The 16,178-nt window shown below is 33.6% G+C and overlaps 1 pseudogene; it reads right to left on the reverse strand.

The window, feature by feature from the left end:
• Window positions 1-2,158: 2,158 nt before the first annotated feature.
• LOC149241091 (14-3-3-like protein GF14-C pseudogene) lies at window positions 2,159-2,893 on the reverse strand (annotated as a pseudogene).
• Window positions 2,894-16,178: the final 13,285 nt, after the last annotated feature.

A 16,178-nucleotide genomic window follows, 5' to 3' on the forward strand; every position in this document is an offset into this window, starting at 1 on the left:
CACGTTCCCAACTTAAAGAGTGACAAGTCAAAATGCAAAGATAAGAGTTTACACTGTAAACCTACCCAGATATGTTATAAGAATATGCTTTAGATATCGATATTTTGAATGTACTTTTAAAACAATCATATTATATATTTATAATTTAAAAATAATTTCATTTTTAAAATGAAAAATTTATTTTTAGATTCAAAAATATGATTAAAGATGATAAAGCAATAATGTTATCTTAATAATTCAACTTTCGTTTTTTCTTGATTTGATGCTAGTTTGCATGAAAGGGGCTTATAACTTTTATTATAATTGGCCCATTATATGTGTTTTAGTCATTATATCTATAATGGTATAAAGTTGGCATAACTTTAAATATCATTTGAATATTGAATATTGCAAGTTTTATAGGGAGGTAAAAGAGGACTCAATAGGAGAATTATATAGATTAGTAAAGTTGGTGCAAAAAAAGAAAAAAATAACAATGTAGACGGCAAGGTGATCATTTTAGCCAGGAGATTAGCTAACATATCATTCTCTTCGGATGAGAGTAGTGACCACTCAGCATAGATGCTAGATTCTGCACAATGGTTGCTATGACTCATTGGCTTTTTGCTTGCAGTAGGAATTATCTTTTTTGCCTTCCCATGTCATTGTATGTCAAGATTTAGCACACCTAGTCTATTTTTATAAGTTTCTATTTACAATATGTTTTGGTTATACGAGGTCTTGGCAACCTCAAAACTCTGAATTTATGTTAATGGTCTAGTTTATCTTCATCCATACTAAGTAATAATTTTTTTTTTATATGTAGTCTTTATTAAACATAATGCAAAGTGCCTAACTTCAAAATAAAATAATAATAATGTTATCCCAATAAATAAATTACAGCGTGAGTGCGCCTAATGGTTAAGAGCATGTGTTTCCTCCTAATAGATCACCGTATGTATGCCTTCGTAGACTTAGCAGTGAAATTGTTCCGTGGAGGTGGGTCTCTTGTCCCACAAACAAGGGGGTCTCATACATCAATTTCAATTAAAAGGGCATATATTCATGCAACACTTCCAAAAAAAAAGACATTTTAACAAACAACAATATATCATTTCTACATTTCATTTTCAATCAAATTTATTCCAACAATGGTCCTTAAACCATCTATCCCGAATTTTTATTATATAACAAATGTGTCCCAAAAACTTAAATGACCACTTAAGTATTGTTCTTCTCTATCAAAGTAATCACTTTTGATTTTTACCTTTTGTTTTTCATGTCCTACTATTTGGTTTGGTTTATAGGGTCTTTTCTAGCATAATCAAAGTCAAACCTTGATTTTTTTCCAAAAATATGGAGATAACAAATTATATTAATAAATTGAAAAATAAAAACATCCAATCTTTAATTAAATTTCATCACAAATATATCAACATCTTTAATTAAATTTCATCACACATATATCAGCATCTTTAATATGTAACCATAAAATAAAGTTTTAAATTTGAAAACAAAAGTAAGGTTTTTCATTGAAGATTTAAATTTAAAAACAAAAGTAAGGTTTTTCATTGATGTAATGGTGAAATCTAGTTGTTGAGATTGCATGTTTTTTGGATTATTTGTTGAGATTGCATGTTTTTTTTATTTTTTATGTCTCCCCCTTGATCTATTGCATCGGTTGCATACATTTAAACCAATTTAAACCAATTTTCTAGTGATTTGGGTTGGATTTGGTTGGTTGGAATAGAGCAAAGTCTAGTCTGAAAATGATGCATTTTATTCCATATTTATCGAGCATGTAAAGCTAGAAATAGGTCACATTTACGATGTTGTTGTACATGATAAGAGTTTCATAGTTCCTCCATGGTTTCTCTGGAAAATTAAAAAAAATGACATGGTGTGAGTGGCTGAAGGGTACACCTGGTTAATCATACCTCTGACCGTGAAGGTGTTATTCTTGACGATAGTGTGATGCAATGGGAAAAGACCCAGAGCCTGGAGAGTTTGTATGTGGAGTTCCCTTGTGCCGAGGAGGCCCCTCAGAAGAGTTATATACAGAAATGAACTCCATGTGATGGGAGTGGTTGCCTTGGTGCCTCCATACACACACATTCCCATCCATCTTCTAATATTTTATCCCGCCCTCAATAATGTCTTCTCTTGTTCTCAACAATGGTCAAAACTTTTTGAATAAATTAATTTTTGATCTCTTCCACAGATCCTCCTGGATATATTTGGTCCACAATGTTAGATTGTCACGAACCATGATGAGAGTGTTGTCCTTGGGAGAATCTTCACCTAATGTATCTAACTCCCCAATCACCTCATCAAATGTCTGTTTTAAGAGATTACAGGCTCTAGTGAATTCAAAATCTCATAGTAAAATATAGAGAAGTTAAGAGCCAACCCTAGCCTAATAGGATGTGTTGGAGTCAATTTTGCTGCAGCAATATCCTACGTAGACTTGTAAGCAAGAAAAGTGTTCTCAGCGGCCTCCTTCCTTTCGGCGCCTGTCTTAAACTCCGTAATGTATCGATGGTAATCACCCTTCATCTTAAGATAGAAGAACTTGGACTCCGCGGCGGTGGAAGAAGTGATGAGATGGGAGTCGAGGAGGCGGAGAATGCCCTCACAGATCTTGGAAAGCTCTACTTCCACCTTGTTCCTATACTCCCACCACATGCTCATCATTGCCCCTGATTTCTTCCTTCTGCTCGATGGAGGAGATGATCCTCCAGGAGGCCATGCGGGCATCAATCACGTTCTTGTAGGCGATAGATCGCAGGTTGCGCTCCTCCACCTCCATGCCTTTGGTCACTTTCTCCACGAACTCCACCATCTCCTCATAACGCTTTGTCTGCTCAACCATCTTTGCCATGTATACATTCTCCTCCGGTAATGACTCCAACATCGTCATTGCTACCATTTGTGCACAGATCTTAAAAACCTAACTTCGCCTCTAGATCTTCAAGAAATGGTTGTTTCAATGAAGAAACACACTAAAATGGCAGAACCAAGTACTTTGACTGGATTTTCTGTGAAATTAGCAGCACAAGACAATAAAGGGTTGTACAGGGAAGCGAGGGTTTAGTAGGTCACTGGAGAGTCATAGTTATTAATTACAAAATCGTATGACTTCGAAGTAATTGTTGGAACTGAAAATTGAAATGATGTCTCAATGACTTTAACCCTCCTCGAACTTTCGAAGTAAGTGCCACAACCAACCATTGAAACAAGGCAAGCCTTTTTTCCTTTGTTATGTGTTATTTAATGCCCCTAAGTACATCCTCTACATCTCTCCATAAGGACGAAAAACATGGATTACTGCATGGCTACCATGAGCATGCATGTAACTTCATCACCATATTTTTGATTGATCGATGGGTTAAAAATTCAATTAATTATTTGCCTAAGAATAAGGATGCCTTAATATATGTCAAATTGGTGTAAGTACAATAATTATGTGGGCCATGTTAGATGGATGGACACTTTTTGTTTGGCTCTTGGTGGAGCATAAAAGGATTGGAATGCAATCATTACCACTTCCTAGATTCATCTAATTGAGGAGGTCTAACTTTAAAACTTTTGGGAAGGTTTCACCCCATTCTATCCAAAAATTTAGTAGCAAATGGGAGGACACTTTATGAAAGGATTTTAGATATCATCATGTTGGTATTTTTGAGTATTATTGTAAAATGTGGCTCTTTATTCTATTTTGAGAATATATATAGAATCATATTATTGATTGCTAAGTAATATGAAATGGAAACTATATCCAATTGTAATCATCCATATTCAGTTTATCACAATATTTTTCTAAAAAAATCATTATTTAATGATACTCTAACACATAGGTTTTTTATTAAGAGAAATTTGAGGTTTAAAATGGGCTTTTTAAGGAAAATAATAAAATAACAATTAAAATAATAAAATAACAATTAAAACAATAAAATAAGAGTTATGAATTTATAAATGAAAAGAAAGAAAACTTTTTTTATGTATGTTTAGTCAAATATCAAGTGTAGGTTTACTCAAATATCAAGTGTAGGTTTACTCAAATATCAAGTGGGCACCTGCTAGATGAGGAATTGAATTTTTAGGCATCAAGTGGGCACTTGCTAGATGAGGAATTGAATTTTGCATCCAAGAAGTGCCAACTCCATTTGAGTAAACCTATATTGAAATAAGGTGAATATAATATTATTATTTGTTTTCCTCCAAAAATATTTACCCCATGGATGTCATTATTATTTTGAATATTATTTGTTCTTTTAAATTTCATTTTGTTAATACATTTTTTTGTTTTAAGGTCCATTGTTGATCTCAAAATTCCCCTAATATTTATTTACTCAAATAATTATTATAAATTTAGTTGTTATTTTCATGGGATTAAACCATACAACACAATTTTTATATATTAATCTTATTTTCTGAAAGACTCTATTATCATTTTGAATATTATTTGTTCTTTTAAATTTCATTTTGTTAATACATTTTTTTGTTTTGAGGTTTATTGTTGATCTCAAAATTCCCCTAATATTTATTTACTCAAATAATTATTATAAATTTAGTTGTTATTTTCATGGGATTAAACCATACACCACAATTTTTATATATTAATCTTATTTATCATTTTGAATATTATTTGTTCTTTTTTTTTTTTTGTAGGCTAAGGTGTTGCTCTCTTTTTTCTATTACTTCAAATGAAAATACACATCAAAAATAAGGTTGCCTTCAACTCGCCCTCTTGGGGAAACCGAGTATTTAAGCCACCTAAAGTTCTTAATAGCCGACCAGAAATAAAAGATCCATAGTCTGAGTATCCAAGCTAAATACACTAAACAGTCTTTCAGGTTTCTAATCCTACTTGCTTGCATATAACAATTTTCTACATCTAATACTTGAAACAGACTGAAATTATCTATACTATGCAGTTTCATCAAAATTAATACATATCTATAATTAATCAGCTTCTGCCTCTGGACGCTGGGTAGTCTCCTTGTTTGCATTCTGATTTCCTTCCTTTATCAATTGCTGGATCTCCTCCAGCTTCTTCTCTTGCATCTCCAAGGTAATCTGGATAATTCTGAGCTCCCTCCTCAGGTTGGGAACTCCTTGCGCAAGTTCAGCCATCTCTGTTGCAGCTTGCTCCAGAGCTTTAGCCAGCAATCTTTTCATCACCCAGTATATATGTAAGGACTGTTTAAATAAGGACATTCTACCCCTAGTGTTACCAGGGTCATGGAGAAGGAACTCCCATTCCTCCATCTCGGAGTCGGACTGAGCTTGAATGGCGTCTTCCTCCATATTCTGAATAATTCTTCTAATTCTGGGGTTCGTGTTTTGGTTATATGCCTTCTCTGCTTGCTGAATTTTCCTATCCAGCGACCGGCTTGTCTTTTTGCCCGGTCTCCCCCTCTGCCCTCGTCGTCCTCCCCTTTCTCCTCGGTATCTGCTCGTTCCTCTGCCTCTCGTGCTGCTCGGTTCCATCCCGCTTCCCGCGCGTCTGCTTCCCCTCTGTCTGCCACTCTGCCTTCCCCTTCCTCCCCGTTGTCCGAGCTGCTCGTCGTTGGTTTGCTGGTTCTCCCAGCCTTCTGCAGTTCGGCTTCGCTCCTTATCCCGCCTACACTTGTCTTGCCAGTCCTCTTCCTCCTCAGAATCATCGTAAATTTCATATATCTCCTCAACTGTCTCTTCCTTCGCTACCGCCTTGCCTTTTCTGTCCCTTTCTCTGCGTACCTCGGCTTCCATTTCTTCTGCTACCCTTGCTCTCTTCCTGGTTTCCATGGCAATCTCCGCAGGTTTTCAGCGCAACCTCGCTCTGTAACAGCTCTCCACCACCTTTCCTCTCCTCGCTCTCTGAGTTCCTAAGCAATTTTCTCGTTGTCGAATCCTTTGTTTCCGCCCATTTATAATCCTTCTTACTCTAATCCGCTTACCTGTCAACTTGGCCTTCCATTGCCACCTGTTGCTTTGCCCTCTGCCTTTCCTATCAATTATCCGTCTTCCCTCATTTCCATTTATGAATTCTGACATACCTATTTTTCCTCCTCTCCGATCACTTGCGTTAATTGTTTTGCTGCAAGGTGGTTTCTTCATTCCTGTCGACGCACACTTTTGCTGTACTACAGCATGCCTGTCCATTATATCCTTTCTTCGCCTTATCTGACATTCATTAAATGTCTGGGCTTGCCGATCCATCTCACCTGCCCGTCGCACGAATGCTATGATTCTCGTTTGTTGCTTGCTTGAATATTATTTGTTCTTTTAAATTGTATTTTGTTAATACATTTTTTTTGTTTTGAGGTTCATTGTTGATCTCAAAATTCCCTTAATATTTATTTACTCAAATAATTATTATAAATTTAGTTGTTATTTTCATGAGATTAAATCATACACCACAAATTTTATATATTAATCTTATTTTCAGAAAAACTCTTAAACAATGGAAATTTGAGTAGAAATTAATATCAGACAAACAAAATGTTATCCATATAACTTGATTTTTTTCAAAAATATGAAATTCAAATTTATGTTAAAAAAAAAAAACGGTGATTTTACATAAATAATAAAATCTAAATTAACTATGATATATTTATTTCTCTCCTATCTTATAAATAAATTTGTCCTCGCAATTTTTACCACTCCAAATTTTATTAATATAATTCTATGAAAAAAAATTAAACTATTTCTTTACTTATACCCTTGAATATATCTTTCCCACACATAGGTTATTAACTAATATCTAATATTTTCGTATTTATATTTTATTAGTTTTCTATTTTTTTAAAATATTTTAAAAAATTCTATTTTAGCGTCATGTCTTTAGTTATTTTATTCTATCCACATGATCACATCTCTGAAGTGAAGGGGTGAGTTTTAATTAAGTCTAAATAATTTTATAGGACCCTGTTTGGCAATGGAGGAAGCAAAGTTTTGAAAGCGAATCTAATCCGAAACAAAACTCAGTGTACTATGTTCCAGTTATTAAACCATTATCTGCACACGCTTTTTGAGCTTTTATTACCTCATACATGCACCCACGCTTTTTGAGCTTTTATTACCTCATACCTGCACCCACGCTTTCAATAATTACACATATCTATTTATTAACTATTAATTATGGTTGTGCCAGCACTTCAAAGTTCACAGTGACTATATCAAATCGTCGTCAGTTGGAAAATGAGGGCAAGCTTACTTTGGAAAGTTTGAGCGATCGGAAATACGGTGATGAAATTACATGCATGTTCACGGTAGCTATGCAGTATGTGCCTCGTCTTTATGGAGAGATGCAGAGGATGTACTTAGGGGCATTAAATAATGTCATAGTTTAACCATATTGTTTTTTTTTTTCCGAAAATTATGGAAATTCTGCTCTGAAAAAATTTGGTAGGAATTTTTTTAAATTTTAGTTATAGCTGTTAGTCTTCAATATTTTGGGTGTCAGAGAAGTTTTTAATAGTGTTGAATTTATTTCCATTATCAAAAATATGATTCAAATATTGCTATTACATGTTTTTTGAAATTTTTTTACTCAGATTCTAACCATTTTTAATCCTCCGTCAATTCCCGGGCCTTCGTAGACGACTCCTTGAATAACGCATAACATAGGAAGTTCAACGGCTATGTAAGGTCCAGGGTCCATACATATCTGCCTTGTCGCAGCCCTTCAGAGGTCATTTCCTCATATTATTTATAAAAAAAAGAACCAGTAGAAATAAAAACTAACATTTTTTTACGGTAACCTCACCCTTCTGAGCAGGCCTGGAATTTAACGTCCAGCAGGAGATATTTTCGATTTCTAAACGTATTTGACATGTGGTTGAAATTCTTCCACATCAGGTTTGACGTGTTTATAAATCCAGAAGCTGTCATTTTGACGTTCAATGTCAAATTTAAGACGTAAAAATCTATTGTACCTGGAGCGCGACAAAGTAGCCAGCTTGCAGTCAAACATTATGATACCTCATTTATCAGTATACGACTGGTACTAATTATGGGAAATTATATAGTAAACTCTATCCATAGATATCTGTGAATCTCTCCCTCATTACCTTATGTCTATACGCATAGGGCTTCCAGGTCAATATATTAGTACAGGCCTATGGCTATGGCTTTGAGATGTGCGTATCTCCCATCAAGGGAGGCGAGAGCTTGAGCTCCTTGGACGATTCCCGACCCTGCAAACTCACCAAATTTGTTCGATCCTCTTAGGCAGCATTGTTAGATCGGCTTGAGCGTATTTACAAAGAGGGGATGCCTGGAAATAACGATGTGTTACTCCCCATGGAGCCCCTCTGGGCGGGGCCGGTGTTTAAGGGAAAGTTGATGAGAGTGGCGTATCAGGGCATGCATTGTTCGCATTGCCAAGAGGCGGTGGTTCGAGCCTGCTAGAGGTGTAAATCCCAGGTGTGTGATTGAACAATCAGGTTTCTTAAAAGGCACGCCACCTACCAAACAGCCTTGAATTTGATGTCCTGTGGGACGTATTTTTCATTCCAAAACATATTTGAATCTAGACGAGAGCTAGGGTTGTTATGCCAACCCTAATGACAAGGCTTAACCCTTAGTAGGGTTTTCAGGGTTTTTCCTTATTCATATCTTGCAAGGGATTAAACCCTGTCATTGTCTGACACAATTGAGAAAAATGTGGAAATGTTGATGTGTCTGTTTTTTGTTTCGACCTCTGCTTAAAATTACGTGTTCTCTTGTCCAGCAAGTATCCCAGATGAATCTCGTGGAAGCCCCTTCTCAGGTGATAAGCTTTTCTTATCTCTATTTCTTAGTATTGTATATTTGAATATTTTTATCTCTGTTTTTTTCTTATTATTGGTTCATTAACAGACCCTAAATTGTCCTCTTACAGGTACATTTTGAACCTTGGCTTGGTTTCTGAACATTTTAACAAATGTTGCTCTGGAAAAAAAAGACCTTGACTCCTGGCAAACTCTTGCCCTACAGGTTGGAAGCCCTACGTGCTTTGGCCGAATTACATCTTTAAATTCGGACTTGCTTGCCCTCGTGGATCATACATTTATGTAAATGTTGAGGCATTCATTAAAATTCCTAGGCATGGCCCTTAAGTCCAGTTACTACTTTCGCTTTTAGAATTTACTATGTATTTTATGGTCTTACATTTTCCTCTGTGATTGCTCTTTCTTGCTAATTGGGAAAAGCAATAACATCCCTGCAATCTTTTAATTTACCCTACTTCACTGTTGAATTTGTTTTTACCCTATTGCAGTGTTGAGTGTTGAATTTGTTAGCCTGTGAATATGGCATGCTTAAAAACTGCTAGACTGGTGGTATCAGCCTATGAGGTATGTACTCTTTATTTACTTATGCCATTAGTTTATTGTAAAACCTGAAAAATACTTACAAGTTATGTAAAATTTGATATGGTATACAGCCCTCCGGAAATTTTGAAGTAAATTAAGGCGTGGTTGCTTTTGATTTTGTTTTTATCCTACTGTAGTGTTGAATTTGTTAGCCTTTGAATATGGCATGCTTTCGAATTTGTTAGCCTCTGAATATGGCATGGCTACTAGACTGGTGGTATCAGCCTATGAGGTATGTACTCTTTATTTACTTATGTCATTAGTTTATTGTAAAACCTGAAAAATACTTACAAGTTATGTAAAATTTGATATGGTATACAACCCCTCACGAAATTTTGAAGTAAATTAAGGCATGGTTGCTTTTGAATTCGTTTTTACCCGAAGTAAATTAAGGCGTGGTTGCTTTTGAATTTGTTTTTACTCTACTGCAGTGTTGAATTTGTTAGCCTCTGAATATGGCATGATTTCTCGTTCAAAACTGCTATACTGGTGGTATCAGCCTATGAGGTATGTACTCTTTATTTATTGTAAAACCTGAAAAATACTTACAAGTTATGTCAAATTTGAGTGGTATCAGCCTATGAGGTATGTACTCTTTATTTATTGTAAAACCTGAAAAATACTTACAAGTTATGTCAAATTTGATATGGTATACAGTCCCTGAGGAAATTTTGAAGTAAATTAAGGCGTGGTTGCTTTATTTACTTATGTAGTTAGTTATTGTAAAACCTGAAAAATACTTACAAGTTATATGTACATTTTGATATGGTATACAGCCCTTCACGAAATTTTGAAGTAAATTAAGGTGTGATTTCTTCCAACCAGCTTAGGGAGCCCCTAAAGAAATTTTGAAGTAAATTAAGGCGTGATTTCTTCCAACCAGCTTGGGGAGCAGCTCAAACTCAAGTTGGTAGTGCGATAAACCCTCAAATTCAAGAAAAAAAGTGTGTATTTTATTTTTTGTATTCTAATCTATTATGTGTTTTATGGTTTTATGTTATTTGGTATTTTGAATTTTCAAAATTGCAGTGGATAAGAGGTTTAATGTTATTTGGTAGTTTTCTGGAATGGGAAGTTGAAGATTTTGAATTTACAGGGGCTAAAATTTACAGGGGCGTGACTTCAAAATTGAAATTTGAAACCATTCATTATCATTCATCATCTTATAATGTGATCTGAAATTTCTATCTGAAAGCTTATCCTTTCTATATTTACAGGGACGTGACTTCAAAATTGAAACCATTCATTATCATTCATCATCTTATAACGTAATCTGAAATTCCTATCCGAAAGCTTATCATTTCTGTGATTTTAAGATTCTGAAAACATTCTGCAAGAATATTAATTTATTTATTAACTCATAAAATTATATTAGTAAAATTTAGAACCGTGATCTTATAAGGGAGCTGAAAAATTTCTATCCTAAAGCTTATCGTTTCTGTGACTTTAAGATTTTGAAAACGTTCGCCACAAGGTTGCACGAAACGGGAAACGGGTACGAGTATCTGAAACGGGAAGCGATACGAAACGCGACCTCCCCAAATTTTGGAAACGGGGAAACGCGAATATATATATATATATATATATATATATATATATATTAGGAATTTAAGAAATATGTGCAATCATAAAGCATATATGATACATTCTAATTTATTACATTATGATAAAATTGTCAATTGTCAATGCATAGACTATAAGCATCTAAATTTACATCACATTTACTCATGAATAATCACATAATGAAAATAGAAATATCCAAAATCAGCCACGAGAAATTTCTAATTTTTTGTCTCGTGGTTGATTGGGAGTCTCCTCCTACATAGTCGAATGACCTTAGTGCTCTTGATTAAATACAAGTTTCATACCCTAGTACCCTACATTCTCTTGATTATTGGGAGTCTCCCCTGCATAGAGGGCTTTGTTCTCTCGATTAAATACAAGTTCCATACCCTAGTACATGATAAAATCCAATGGAAACATTGAAATCCCTCCAATCCTGAAATCCTGAAAAACAGATAAGTCTGCTGGATTTTGAGTAAGATCTAAAATTCTACTTTCTCCATATGAAATCCAATGACGGCGAAACCACTCTCAAACATCCTGAGTCATTTCATGGTAATGTTAAAAATTTAAGTAAAATGATGAAAATGAAAAATAAAGGAGAATATCACTTTTACTTTAAGAATTTAACATTACCATGGTAATGTTAAAAATTTAAGTAAAAGGATGAAAATGAAAAATAAAGGAGAATATCACTTTTACTTTAAGAATTTAACATTACCATGAACTGCATATCAACACTAGGGCAAACAAATGTAAGAGATCTACATTAGAAAAAAAAAATTAAAAAACAAATGTTTTTTTGGGGGAAACGTGGCTCGTACGGCCTGGAAACGCGTTTCCGGCCGTACGGCCACGTTTCCGTTTCGGGAAACGTGGCCGTGCGGCCGGAAACGCGTTTCCAGGCCGTACGGTACGGGGAAACGCGTTTCGTTTCGTTTCCCTTGGCGAAACGCCCCCTAGGGCCACGTTTCCTGCAACTTAGGTTCGCCATGAATATTAATTTTATTTATTAACTCATAAAATTGTATTAATAAAATTTAGAACTATGAGAGTGTTATTTCAAATTTTCATGTCTGGTTTTAAATAGTTTGAAATGAATATAAATTTATTTTATAATTAGATGTGATGGTATAACTTTACGTGATTATGGATTTGCACGTGAAGGTCGTTGAGGTTGTTGAATTGAGTTATATATAATAGTTAAATTTTATTTAACAATTTCTTTTGTTTTAAATGCAATTGTTAATACCTTGTTTTTTAACATTTAATATTTTTTTAACAAAAAAAAAAAATTGTAATGGGTTTAACAATGTTTATGCTTTTTTAGGTAATAAATAAATATCCATTATTAGAAAGTATTAACTCGGCCAATTTGTATGATTTAATGAACTTTAATTTTCATATGTATTTTTTATATAGGTGATTACAAATTTACAAATGTCTCAAAAGAGAACACTACAAGCTACAATTGGGGAAATGTATGGATGGACAAAAGGAAAAACTTCCAAGACTCAAAACGACTTAGAAACATGTGAAGAAACCCATAATGCTGATGTGGAACAACAATTACATGAAATTTTTGGAAGTTCTTCTGATCATGATCTAGATGATCATGATCTAGATGAAGAAACAAATGAAGTTGAAGAAGAAGTTGCTAATAATTCAAAAATGAAAGTGCAAACAAAAAGACACTTTTGTATGGAATGGTTAGATAAGTTTCTTTGGTTGAATTATGTGAGGTTTGATGATAAAATAGCTATGAAGTGTAGTTATTGTGAGAAGTATAAGATGAATGGACCATGGGGTTTAGGTAATGGTTGCACAACATTACAACATGATGCTCTTGTTACTCATGAAAAATCATTGGTGCATAAAGATGCGAAGGCAAGATGGATAAATTCTCTAGAGGGAAAGATGAAACCAATTCCAGATCATATTAGACAGCTTGAAGATGCCAATAAGGAAAGAGTGATTTCTACAATGAAAGTAGCATATTTCATTTGTCAAGAAGATTTATCTCTTTCAAAGTATGAGAAACTTTGCAAATTTCTAATGGATGCAAAAACTCCATATATGCCAAAGTCTCAAGAGTACTCTTCATACACAAATCGTAAGTCTGCAAATGATTTTATATATTGCATATCAAAACATCTTGAACAGATTCAGATAAAAAATATGATGGAAAGCCCTTTCTTCTCATTAATGGTTGATGAAAGCACTGATCGAACCTTAGAGCAACACCTTGTTGTTTATGCAACATATTTAGACTCAAAGGGTCTTGGGCCACCTATCTCACAATTTATGAAGCTCAATGATGTAGTGGATGGAAAAGGGAAAACAATATATGATAGTGTCAATCAATTAATAAATGTTAGAGGCCTTCAATATAAAGATTTGATAGTTGTTTCTATAGATGGAGCTTCAACAATGATTGGACATGAAAATGGTCTTGTTTCATTTTTGAAAAAGAACAATCCAAACCTTATTACAGTTCATTGTGTGGCTCATCGTGAGTCTTTAGTAGCAGCAGATGCTTCTAAGAAAATACCTGAGTTATTATATGTTGAAAAAATTGCAAACAAAGTGTATTCATGGGTTCAAAACTCCCCAAAAAGAAATAATGAACTTAATGATTTGCTTAGAGTCATGCAAATTAATGTTCTTGATGTTCTACAAATACATTCAGTGAGATGGTTATCGAGAGGGGAAGTTATTATAAGGCTTGTGAAGCTTATGCCAGCAATTTTAACTTTGTGGAAAAATGAAAAAAAAACTTCATCATGGTATGATAAGGCATGGATATATTCTATCCAATATTACCTACATATGCTTGCTGATGTTCTAGGGGAATTGAACAAGTTGAATATGACTTTTCAAGAAGAAAATGTAGACATTACAACTATTGGGTTGGCTCTTGAAGTAACTATAAGCACATTATCTAGATGGTTTTTGAGAAAAGAGACATTTGCAGAAGACACAATTTATCTTTCAAAATTTTTAAGTGATTTTCAAAATGGATACATTGATATTAAAGATGAAGGGACATTGTTAGATAGACATGAATTACGATGCATCTCTATCTCAGCCATGGATATTGAATGCAATGAAGTAAGGAAACAATCTATGAAACCTTGTATTGAAGGTACACAAGAGAGTTGTCAGCAACTCACAAAAGGTTATATAGAGACTCTCATAGACTCTTTAAATGAAAGATTTCCAAACCTTCATCTTTTTAATGCAGCAAAATTGTTCAGCCCTTGTTATTATCCAGAAGAGCGTCGTAATCATGAGAAAAATTCAGAACGTTGGCTTTTAAAGCTTTTTCAAGTGATGTTGGATTTGTAGCCTTATTTGATGTTAAAGATTGTAAAAGAGAGTTGCACCCTTTTGTTGATTCATTAAATCTGGCTTGTGAGGGTTTTTCTATGAAAGAAGCATGGAAAGTCTTTTGTAACACAAAACAATGGCACAAAACTTATCCTAATATGATGAAATTATGGCAAGTCGTGCTCACTATTCCTACAAGTACAGTAGATTGTGAAAGGGGATTTTCTAAGAAAAACATCATCAAGGACATCAGAAAATCAAGGCTAGGGTTGGATACATTGGATGCTTTAATGAGAATATCTTTGAATGGACCTGAATCATCTAATGTTGATTGGCATGCAGTATATGAGGTATGGACTGATACAAAGTCAAGAAGGATTCTTGAGCTTTGAAATTTCTTCTAGGTTATGTTAAGATATCCCTATTGAAAAGTTTTTTTGTAGTTTCTCTAGAAAGATTGACTTTAAATGAAGTATAATTACGATCTATTATTAAAAACTTTTTTGTATTTTCTCTAACAAGTTTGAATTTCAATGAAATACACTATAGTTTGGAAAAATTCCACTAAATGTTTTATTTATACTACATTTGCATGGTTTTCATTGTTTAAATAGTCTCACTATAAATTTGGACTATAAATATGATAGACTACAATTCCACTATTTTTACCCACGTACAATGATGCATGGTGTCATTAAATTTCTTTATTTTGTTTGTTGACTTCTATAATGCTAGATTTGTTTGAGTATGGTAGTGAGGTGCACAACAATAAATGACTTCTGCTAAAATCTGCATGATTGATTGAAAACTAATTGTTGTGTTGTATTTTTATTTTTATTTAATTAAGTTAAAAAAATGAAAACCAAATATTTGTTTTCTATTTTTAGTGAGACATCTTATTTTTTTGGATCTGGAAATTATAATAAAACTAGTTTGAAAACTAACTAGTGTCAGTTGTATTTTTATTTTTATTTACTTAAGTTAAAAAAATGAAAAACAAATATTTCTTTTTAATTTTAGTCAAATTGATCCTATTTTTTTGGATCTGGAAATTGTAATAAAACTAGAATTCGAGTCTGTTAGTGAGGGGAGATTGAAAATTTTCATATATAATATACGTATAGACCAGAATATGTTAAAAATAATGTTTCTGAGTTGACAAATGTATATACTTATAGACCAGAATATGTTAAAAATAATGTTTCCGGGTTGACAAATGTTTGAACATTTTGTCCTCTATACATTGTTGCAGATGTGTTGTTAATGGTAAAACTACATAAAATATTACAGAAGAATGAAAAATGTGTGTGATTACATAAAATATTACAAAAGAATGAAAAATGTGTGTGATTTGAATGAATTTTCTGAGCCTTTTTAGAAGAATGAAAAAGGTCTGTGATTAGAATTTTCTGAGCCTTTTTAGAAAAATGAAAAAGGTTAGTGATTATAATTTTCCCTTCCTTATTTCGGAGTTTATGAGGAAAATCACTTCAATCTGGTTTGTACACGCATGAGAAGAATTTATGAATTGAACCATTTATGAATTGAACTCTAGTCTTGATCTGTGTAAAAAAAATCCTAAATTAATGTTCTAGCATCATTTGGGATAATCCAATTGTCAACCCAAAGATAAATTTACGAGAACGATTTGTAATTGTTCAATCCTCTTGCTTTAATGGTGAAAATTTATAGTTGAATGGTTAACTAAAAGTCCACACTGTCCATATTTGCTTTCAAGTTTTCTGCTGCTTGAAGATTGTCCAGATTGGGGATCACCTGTTGATATAATTGTCCAGATTGGGGATCACCTGTTGATATTTCAGCCATTTGTTTTTGTTAGAGATGGATATATCTATGTGAAGTCTGAAAGTTTGCAATTATAAGCACAACTTTGGTAATTTGGTTTAAAGAATGTTGTGTTAAGCATGAATAAATGCTAGTAGTTGTTACTTTTAGTAAATTACC

The sequence above is a fragment of the Pinus tabuliformis genome, chromosome 8 (genome assembly GCF_031772625.1).
Source record: "Pinus tabuliformis cultivar Carrire ecotype Pingquan chromosome 8, CPIR1, whole genome shotgun sequence".
Taxonomy (NCBI): Eukaryota; Viridiplantae; Streptophyta; class Pinopsida; order Pinales; family Pinaceae; genus Pinus; species Pinus tabuliformis.